Source organism: Pongo pygmaeus, chromosome 1 (assembly GCF_028885625.2).
Source record: "Pongo pygmaeus isolate AG05252 chromosome 1, NHGRI_mPonPyg2-v2.0_pri, whole genome shotgun sequence".
Lineage (NCBI taxonomy): Eukaryota > Metazoa > Chordata > Mammalia > Primates > Hominidae > Pongo > Pongo pygmaeus.
Window position 1 is genome coordinate 81,447,990 of NC_072373.2, and position 11,309 is coordinate 81,459,298.

An 11,309-nucleotide genomic window follows, 5' to 3' on the forward strand; every position below is an offset into this window, starting at 1 on the left:
AAAGAACAGTTGCTTCTCAAGGATTCATATTAAAACATTTTATGTGATGCCAGATGATGGAACACTCTGTCATAGATGAAATTTTATTTTGGACCAATGGTTTGCTGATTTAGTCTGTTTTCTTCTGAAAGAAAGGATCTATAAAATCTATCCATCCGAATCCCTGCTCCTGGCTCTATGAAGTGATAAACCTCTGAGGTTGCCTGGAAACTTGGCTAAAATTGCTTGATTTCCTCTGGAACATCTCGGAAAATGGTGTGTGGAGTATTCAATCTCTCCTTCCTGGGTGTAATTCAGGAAGCTATGGATGACTCCTGGTTTGTTTATCAAAGAGTTAGACTTTCCATGATGTTTAGACAGGTCCTGGCTATTGACACTAGATTGGCATTACTCCCAAAGATCAGATTCTCTACCTGCCACTGTATGGCATTTCTCCATGGGGATCAGATGCACCCAAATGTACTTTTCCACCAATCATTGAGTCTGCTCAGAGCACATCATGAACTTAGCTTATGCTTTTGCCAGAATGTTCAACTTTTCACCCCACATCTGATATAGAAAACACTGAGGTGTGGTATAAACCATAAGGAATGAGAATTTATTAGGTAGGATTGCTAAGAACATCGGAAAATGAAGTAAAGGTTGGGGAAACCTTATTTGAGAGCCTACTCAAAGTAAGGCATTGTAGAAGACACAAAACATTAAGACTTAAATTGCTTCCAGAGAAAAGACAATAAAGGTTCATATAAAAATGTAACAGCATAGGCAGAATTTTATGTTCTGAAAACTAACATCACTTCCTCAGCACATGCCACAGCTCCCCGTGCGGTGTACCCCAATTTCTTCTTCAGCCCCAGAGACTGAGAACCAAGTCTTCTGCAGTCCCCCAGCTCAGACTAACAAAGAGGTACTGAGAGTTGTGGGTAACTGAATTTAACCTACTCTATGCCAGGCAATGTGCTAAGAATTAAGGTAGAAGATACATACGTGGTTTCTGCACTCAAGGGATTTGTTTGCAGTCTGATGAAGTAAATCTTATTATTCTACTTAGTGAAAATAAACCAAGACTCATCCAAATTACAATGTTTCTCTTGCATAATCCAAAAATCATTTGCATAAATATATCCTGAGATACTTTATTGAAATGCATATCTTCCCGAGCCCCATTTCAAACTTCTGATTCAGAATATCTGACAGACAGGCCTGAAAACCTATAATTTAACAAACTCCCTGAATGACTCTTATACCTATTAAGCTTTGAGAACCACTAATACATCAGATCGTGAGAGTAATCACCATACAGAAGTCCCATGCTGCCCCTTTTTTGACTCAAGAGTGGAAGGCAACTTAGAGTGTTTCACCGTCAGTGCCTGAGTCAGTCAGAGGCATTATGCTAATGACCCTACAGCTGAAAATAAAGAAGTTGGGAAAAGGGACACACAGCATTCAAGCCCTCCAAAAGGCATTGAGGAAGTCAAGAGATCTCACTTACTACCAGGCCAGGCCAGAAGTGACTGTCAATGTACAGCACATTCCTAAGTGGCACTGGGGAGAAGGGAAGCTTTGCAGCTCAGAGTACCCTTTGCAGGTCCTTCTGCATATACTGCTGAGGCCATTATCCTTTTCCTCTGATGTTGCTGATCTCTAGATCAAGAATAGGTGGGTGAAAGAACATGTGCCTCGGCATCTGTGCCCAGTGCCTGGAGAAGTTGCTGGATCTGCCTCTCTGTTACCCTTTCTCTTTCCCTAGTGCACCCCCCAGAGCTGGTTCCAACCAAAATGGTAGCATACACACACATGCACACCAATGTTTTCAACCTCTGAAATAGTCATTTTTATCTCCATATCAGTTTTCACATCTCTCCTGCCTTGCCCCCAACTTCTCTTCTCTTTACTGGTATCCATGAAGACTTTGGGATCAGAAGACCTGGATTTGAGTTTGCTGTCCCATTTGATAACTGAGTGACCTGGAGTCTTCCCTGCAACTCCATTGACTCTCCATTTCCTTGTGTGCAAAGTGGGCATGATAATAATCCTTGTAAGATTATTGTGAGGATCAGACAATGCACAGGATATGAGAATAGAGCTTTATAAATCTACAAAGTGCAACAGCTATTACACTGGAGAAGAAACTGTTATGCTGTGAAGGACACTGACTACATGATGGTGACACTGGTCACAGAGACTGGCCAAGGCTGGACACAGGCCCCAGGAGCCGCTGCTGTGGAATGACCATGAAAGTCTCCATCATAAGTGACGGTGAATAAGGATCCACCAGTGGCTCTCATGGGCAATCTGGAATACATTCAAAGAGGTCAGCACTTAAAAATGGGGAAAAGAAAACAAAATACTTGGAGGGAGAAAACAGCAAGGCAAAAGGCTGAGCAGGCAGAATCTCTTAAAGAGAAAGAAGGTGGCAGGAGGGGGAACGACAGACGGTATCAAAGGCAGCACCACAGGGAAGCACGAGAGGGGAAATCAACAGACTCCTGCTGCTGGGTGGACTAGAAAACCAGGGTATTCAACCTACACTGACCTAGATGGCCCAGTTCCTAAACAACCATCTTTCCTTTCCTTCATGACACTATGCAATGAAACTTCTATTCTCCTCAATTTATTGTGTATATGTAAAACAAGCCTTGTCACTTGAGGAGATGCCAGTGGACCTCTGCCTTCCAGCCTGAAAAAGTCTAACACTCCAAAGGTAAATTTTGTTCTTCAAAGTCACTATATTCTTTTGTTGGGCCCAGAGCCCTTAGACAAACAAAACCTGAAATTAAAAAACACAATATGCCTAAATTGACTAAATATTTAAATATGATCACAGCTAGATTTGAAAAGTGATATTCATGCCGTGGAGAAGACACCAAGAAAATATTAGTAAGCTCTTTGTTTTGACTTTCAGATCTTCCTGAGGAAACTACATTTATCGCTGTCTCAGAACGATGTATAAAAACACATAAAAACAAGATCTCCTAAGAGGGGATCCACAGATTAGCTTTAGGAAATGTATAAACTCCATAAAATTGTACAGAGAAGTTGTAATTTACATGCATGTTTTTGTCCATGAATTTCATCAAATTCACCAAAACATCTCACCACTGAATTAGATGTCCCTAAACACCTTTTTTCTGGGATCCCTTTGACCTCTGAATATATTTTACAAATTAAATTGTCTTTCATTGGTCATCCCCAAAGCTTGAGTTTCAATTCTAAATAATGTCACTCTTTTCTTGCCTCCTCCTCAAGCCACTTTTTTTCCTCTTTTAATGTATCCCTCCTTTATTGATCCCTTTACTTCTTTTTCTTCTTCTTCCTTTTCTAACTCCCTCTCTAATTTCCCTCTCTCTCCTATCCTTAATTAAGCCCACCAGTGACCTCCATGTTTCTCTTCTCTCAAAGCTAAAGAAGGTGCCACTGCCCATTTAAAATATTCCATCTAGGCTGGGCATGGTGGCTCATGCCTGTAATCTCAGCATTTTGGGAGGCCAAGGCGGGCGGATCACGAGGTCTAGAGATCGAGACCATCCTGGCCAACATGGTGAAAGCCCATCTCTATTAAAAAATACAAAATTAGCTGGGCGTGGTGGCATGTGCCTGTAGTCCCAGCTACTCTGGAGGCTGAGGCAGGAGAATCACTTGAACCTGGGAGGCAGAGGCAGAGGTTGCAGTGAGCCTAGATTGCGCCACTACACTCCAGCCTGGCGACAGAGCAAGACTGTCTCAAAAAAAATAAAATAAAATAAAAAAACAAAAATAATCCATCTAAGTCTTAGTCCTTCTCTACCACACTCCATATTCTTTTACATTTAATCCTACCCTTTCCCTCCATCAAATGCCTGGAGGCCTGAAGTTACAGTGTGAATCATTGCAATATTAATAGCATTGTCCTTCATGAAGGAAGATGACATCACTAATCCACCATCATTGGGACAGGTGCCCTTGAGCAATTTTCTCCACAGAAAGAGCAAGTGGGTATTGCTATCTTCCCACACGGCAGCTCATACCCCTAAAAACAATCTCAAGAATATTCTAAGTTGAGATTTGGGGTACAGCAAGTAGACCCAGAATAGAAAGAAACCAACTTTACAGTCTCATGAGATTTTGATCTAGGCACAAGGTCTCAGGAGGGCCACACCTCAAACTAGGAATAACCAGAATCTTTCAACTGAAATTGATTTTGTTTATGCTAAGTTAGATTTGATTATGCATCTCTAATTTGAAAGAATCAAGTGCACAGTAATGATGAAGTTACCAGTTAGCGAGTACATAGTATGTATATTACATCATCTCTAATTCTCTCAACTGTCCTTGGTAAAATGATATTCACAGAGATTAAGTAACTTGAAGAAGCCATATAGCTAGTAAGTGATAAACCCAGGATTTGAATCTACTTTTCTTTCCATTACACTGCACTGACACATGTGTTACAACTTCAGTTCCTTTCTTCTTGGATGCTGATAAAATGAGCCCAGCTGGTGGCAGAGAAGAGCCCAGCAGCAGCTTAAGTGACTAAGAGGTCCTCCTCTGGCCGACCTTCCCTTTCACGGCCACTTTCCTACACCAAGTCTGAGATGCTTTCAGTAACTGGAGATCTGATGACTCATGCCTGTCCTCAGAGTTTTAAGTGATATTTTCGTAACATGCTATCTTAACCCTGGCAAGGAAGTAGGATCCATTTTTTGCCTGTCTTTACTGAACTCTTACCTGCTCTAATTACTTTGATCAGCTGGTGCAGGAAGTAACTGAGACAACCTAAGAACAGTTTGTTTCCTTTGTCATGCCTGGATGGTGATCTTTTCTTGATTGGAGTCAGGTATGACATACTTGTGCTCCAAGATCAAGTGAGACTAGTAAATGCTAGTCTTCTACTATGATCTGGTTGCATTTTGTATATCCCCTCCTTCCTTGCAATGCTATGCCAATTGCTGAAATGGAATTTCAGAAGAGGTCTACTGACTTCAGAGACCATATGTTCAGTCACTACTCTATATTGTTCCCAAAATTCTGATAGGGAAAATTTGAAGAAAGAGGGGGAAGGAGTTTCTTCTAAATGTAGGTCAGTTTCCCTGCTTTGAAGATTAGAAATAAGTCTCAATTAATTCTACAACTATTTGTTGGGTTCTTACTGCATCCTAGCCTCTCTGCTGAGTTGTAATAAGTCTATAGGTGTATTAAAAAAACAAACAAATAAAATATTAACTCTAGCTCGAGAGACAAACATACAAGGAAAAAGACTTTCAAAATTAACCGAGGGGGAAAATGATGCAACAGAAGCATGAACAAAGTGTAACAGAAGCCCAGAGGAAGAAACTAGGAGACTCTGGAAGGATTCTTTCAGAGGCTGGTCCTGAAAAGGTGGAGAGGATTTCTGTACCTGGAGAAGAACAGGAAGGATTTTTCCCACTGAGGATTCACCAGAATTATTAATAATCATACCTAACATTGTTGAATGTGTACTGTGTACCTGACACTGTTCAAGGTACATTCTATATATATTGATTTATTTAACTCTGATAAAAATCTCAAAAATTAGTATCATTTTCTCCATTTCACACATCAAAGAAGTAAGGTTCTTGAAGGTTAAGCAGTTTGGTTAAATGCCTGGGCTGGCTGAGGGGGTCTTTGGCTCAAAACCATGAACCTTCTTACTACTTGATGTTCTCTCCACATCACATTTGTGATGTGCTTCATAGATGTGGATGTCATCCTTGTACAGGAACCACATTAATCAATCTGTTAATTTTTGTTGTCTATTTGAATAAGATTTTCTTCATAGCCTAAAAAAAGACACAGAAACAAGAAGCAGCTCAGCACTAGCCAAGGCATAATAATAAACTAATAACAATTATTTATCAGTACTATTATGTTTTCTAGTATTTACTGAGCTTTACTCTGTCAAATAATGTTCCAAGTACCTTTCAGGTATTAATATAAAACTACCCTATAATGTAATTTCTATTATAATTCCCAGATCACAGAGATGAGGACATCAGTACATATATAGGTGACAGGTTATAGGTTGAGCTCCTATCTCGTCTACTTTATGTGCTTTATTTTTGGGTGGGGGGAGACCATTCTATCTGAAGCCTATTTTGTTTGTCATAGCCAAACTTTACTCCTTTCCCAGATGCTTCCTTCCTTGACATTCTTTTTTTCTTAAATGAAATCTCCAAATCTGTTTACCTCTGAATTGCGTCTATTAGTGTCCCTGGGCAAATGGATTTCATTGCAGTTCAAACCAGACTCTGCTGACTGAGGATTTCCAGGGTCCCTAAGTTCCTTCTGGTGTAAAGGGCAGTGGCTTGACTTGCATAGAATGTCTGCCAGACTGGCTTAGAACACATTTGAATGCTTAAAATACCAGTGCAGTCAAAGGCCAGCCTGCCAGATGAATGCTGACTGGCAGGAAGAGCAGACATTCCAAAGAAAGTGCTGTCTGTCTTCAACCCCCAGCTGTCATCCAGGATTGAACTCAAAGCTTGGAGCAAACAGCCAAGAGCTTCAAGAGCTTTGTGTGCTGCAAGAAAAAATAAGGAAAAGAAGAGAGATATTGGTGCACCCTTTCCTCTCTGAACTTCCACCCCAGCTAGAGAAAACACACAGCCAGGCCAACTGCTGTCACTTTCAATGCACAGCCACTAACCTCCCTGAGTCCTTTTGTGGTATCCTCTCATCGTATTATATATCTCTAATTCATTCAATCTCCCTCTCTTCTAGACAAGAATTTCACACCTTTTCCTCCCACTTCAAATCTACAATTCCTTATCTTATATTCGCAGCTGATAACAGAACATCTGTGTGCTCCCATCCACCAGTCTACCTATACACACTGTATTAACTCTTGTTATGACGCATGAACTCCATGCTTCTAGCTGGAGTCAACCCCGATATTTGTGCTCTGAGTTCCATTCCCTTTTACCTTCTCAAAGATTTTGCCCCCTCCAATCTTTCGTCTCTTTACTACATAATGAATTCTCCTATCTGCATACAAACACACTGTTGTTTATCTCATTTTAAAACCCATCTCTCAAACCCATTTTTGCCTCCAACTATTGCCCTGTTTCTTAGCAATCATCAGAAGTTGTCTATACTTGGTGTCTTCCCTTTTGTTCTTTCCATTCTTTCTTGAACCCATTCCAATCAAACTTTCCCTCCTAGTACACCTTTAAAACTGCTATTGCAAAAGTCTTCATGCCCTCTCCACACCACCTACGACACATACACACATAGTCAAATCCAGGGCTTAATTAGCACAGGCCATTGCACTCGACTCTGCAGCATTTGACTCTGAGGATCATGGTTTCCTTCCTGAAGTACTTTTTTTCTGGAATATCATTCTTTCTTGGCTTTCTACCTACTTCATTTGCTGCTCCTTCTCAATCTTCTTTGTCAGTTCCTACTTATATGCCTGCCATCTAAATGTGTACAGGACCAGGATCACAGGCTCTTTAGATGTTCAGCGTCTATACTCACTCTCTTGGTGATCTTCCCCCAGTCCTGTAGATTTAAATACCATGTCTATGATGATGATTCCCTAATTCATATGTCCAGCTTAATCCCTCCTCTGAACACCAGCCTTGTAAATACAATTGCTAGTCAATATCTCCACTTGGATTTTTAATAAGCATTTCAAGTTTATCATTCCAAAAAAATAAACTCTTTAACTTTCCATCCTGTCCTGTAACTTTTAGCTCCTCAGGCCAAAACCTTAAAGTAATCCTTGATTCCTCCTCTCCTGTTAACCCCCATAACAACATACTATGTCAGTTCTTCTCTGAAATTATCACCAGAATATGACCACATCTCACTACTTGTACTGCTATCACCTTGGGTCTAGCCACCATCGTCTTTTTCCTGCATTACTGCAAAGCTGCCTCACTAATCACCTTTCTTCCATCTTTGTTCACTTATAGCCTATTCTCTAGTAAGAAACCAAAGTAATTTTTTTAAATGTAAGTCAAATCATGTCACTCTCCTTCTCAAAAATCTCTATACTTCTTATGTCACTCAGAGTAAAATCCAAAGTCTTTACCATCTGCAGTGGGGCATTAAGATAATCTGTATGACAGCCCAACACTGCAGAATAGCATTGACTGGCATTTTCCCATTTTTCTTTGTTCAGGTAAACACCTTGGAATCACCTTTGTCTCGTCCCTTTGTCTCACACTCAATCTCTACTTCATCTGTTCTGTCAACTCTACCTTCAAAACATCCACCATATCTGACCACTTCTCATTATCCTCATTGCTACCATCTTAGTCCAAGCCACCATTGTATCTTATAAGCACTATTTTAATAACAATCTAGTAGGTCTCCATGCTTTCCTACTCGTGCCTTTCAGGGTAGCCCTAACAAAACATAAGCCACATCATGTCACCTCTCTGTTTATAACGCTCCAATAGCTGCCCAGATAATAAGTGTAGTTTCAGAGCATTAGTGGGAATGAAAATCTTATTGGTTGAAGAGTTAATTAGAGACGATAAAGTGGGGACAATGAGGATAAACTACTATTTTGAGAAATGTGGCTGTGAACAGAAGGGAAAAACAGGACAGTAGATGAAGGTGGCTTAGACCTGCCAGGGATTTTTTCCATAAGATGGAACAGATGTGAGCATACTTTCATGTTAATGGTAGTTACTAGAAAGAGAGATTGAAGATAGAGTAGAGAGAGATATTGAATGGTCTCAGAGGAAGCAGAAGGAGATAAGAACTTGGAGGCTCAGTTGAAAAGGACAGCTTCAGACAGGAGGTGGGGTGTGCATTCTAATGAGGCAGAAAAGGAGGAAAGACTGATGCAGATAAGCTTGCAGGTAGTGGGGGTAAAAGCCAACGATGATGTGCACACTCAGCAGATTAGAAAGTTCCACTTTCAAAACTTTCACTTCCATTGACTAAGTTAATGTGTTTTTAAATCAATATCAAATTCTTAGGAAACAAATACTATTACATTAAAACAGAATTCAATTCTTGATGGATTTTCTTTTTAAAAAATAATATTCTGTATTATGGCTGTGGAGCACATATTCTGATTTAATATCAGGGCTCCATTATATTAAGGAATATCAATGTTTTGGAGCTCAGAAAAGAGTTCCAGTGAGTTCATTTTATTAAAAATAGTAATGCCATTTGTTTGCATTGCTATTTTAAAAGGTTAATCAATAAAATAATTATTTAAAGTTATTTAATTACAAATAGAAGCTTAAGAATGCCTAAGTGATTCTCAAAAAGATTACACAGCAGTCAGTGAAAATCAGATGAGTGTGCTGATGACTTAGTCAGTTCATCACTCAGCTGAACAAGGCTGGCTACAATGGAGGCTTTCACTATTATACAGACTTACAGTGATTCATTCTTAGTTATATAGTATTCGCTTTATACCCTTAATTAACATATGCCCATAATTAGCCTTCATGAAGACAGACAGCTTAAGCCATGTTACTATTGAAATATAACAAGTTAATAAAGAGAATAAAGAATTATAAGAAGTTGGCAGTTTTGCCCAAGGATGCCCTTCACCAGATACAGATTGAATGCATCTACTCAAAAATCCTCTTGTAGTCCCGGTCTTGGCGAATGTTATGCTACCCATTCAGTCTTTAGATGCAGAAACCTTTGAATCTTTTTATCCCTTATTGTCTCTCAATCCCCATGACCAGTCAACCAATCAGCCATGTCACCAAGACCTGCAGATACTTCCTCCTTAGGATCTCTTTAGAATCCCTGACCCTCTGCCAATCTCAGTTCAGGTCCTCAGCACTTTCTATCATCCCTCCCTAATACACAGCTTCCTGGGTCATCCTCCAACAGTCTGAAAACATACCACTCCCATTGCCCTGATTCCAGTTCTTGGAGAGCTCCCCAGCACTTTCAGAGTAAAGCTCAAGCTCACAAGTAAGATTAACCCAGAAGGCTCTGAATGATGTGACTACTGCCTAACTGCTCTTCTTCCTCCTCATTTTACTCCATCTTTGTCCCATCTCAAAAGTATTCATATTTCAAATAAGACAACAGTGAATGCCTTATAGTACAATGACATAACCAAATGCTATTTCTTTTACTGAAATCCCTTTCTCCTCCCTTGTCTAGCTAACTTCTATTTATTCTGCAAAGCAAAATTCTGAATTTGATATATGCTTTGAGGGGTTTCTTTTCATTTTTGTGTCAGTAGCAGAAATAGGTTCGCCCAAATATAATTCTACTCTTCTCTCTGATCACCCTCAATTCAACAGTTCATATGAAAAAACTGGAGAACTGGGCTGGGTGCAGTGGCTCACACCTGTAATCTCAGCACTTTGGGAGGCCAGGGCGGGTGGATTCCTTGAGCTCAGGAGTATTTAACCAGCCTAGGCAACATAGTGAAACACTGTCTCTAAAAAAAAAATACAAAAAAATTAGCTGAGTGTGATGGCACATGCCTGTAATGCCAGCTACTCAAGAGTCTGAGGCAGGAGAATCACGTAAGCCTGGGCGGCAGAGGTTGCAGTGAGCCGAGATTGTGCCACTGCACTCCAGCCTGGATGACAGAGTGAGACTCTGTCTCAAAAAAGAGGAGTGGGGGACAATTAAATGCATCTTTGAAGACAGAACTATGATGCAAAGTATTTGTCAGGGTAAAAGGATGATAAGGCTAGAGGTTGAATTACAGAATCACCTTAAAGGAGGATATGCACTAGAAGAACTGAGTATCCTACTCTGATATAACATAACATGGATTTTTCTTCAGGTCTGCACTAAGCTATGTTTTTATCCATTCTTGAATTGCTTGAATAATTCAACATACGGGTTAACCAAAATTTGTTTTTTTTTAAAGTAGATGTTATTATACACACTTTTAAAAAATAATAATACCACAAAATATACAAGAGTCAAACAATAAGAAGCCTATTTTTTATTTGAAAATTCAGAAGGCACTATAAATCTCATAATCACCAGACTGTCAATACTCAGAAAACATATGTTAAACAGAATTCCCTGTATGATAGAATGACGCATGGTACTGTATCTATGTGTCACAAATTTTCTGGGGCAATTCTTCTGTCCTATTTCAAAAAGAAAATAAAAATCCTTGTTCAGACTATATCTATCTGTCCTTACTTATAGCAACTTTTAATTTATTTCTATTTCAGTTCATGGTACTTAGTTTTGGAGTTTAAGAATTGCAAGTTGCCCAGGCTGGAGTGCAGTGGCATGGTCTCAGGTCACTGCAGCCTCCACTTCCCAGGTTCAAGTGATTCTCCTGCCTCAGCCTCCCAAGTAGCTGGGATTATTGTCACGCACCACCACGCCCAGCTAATTTTTGTAATTTT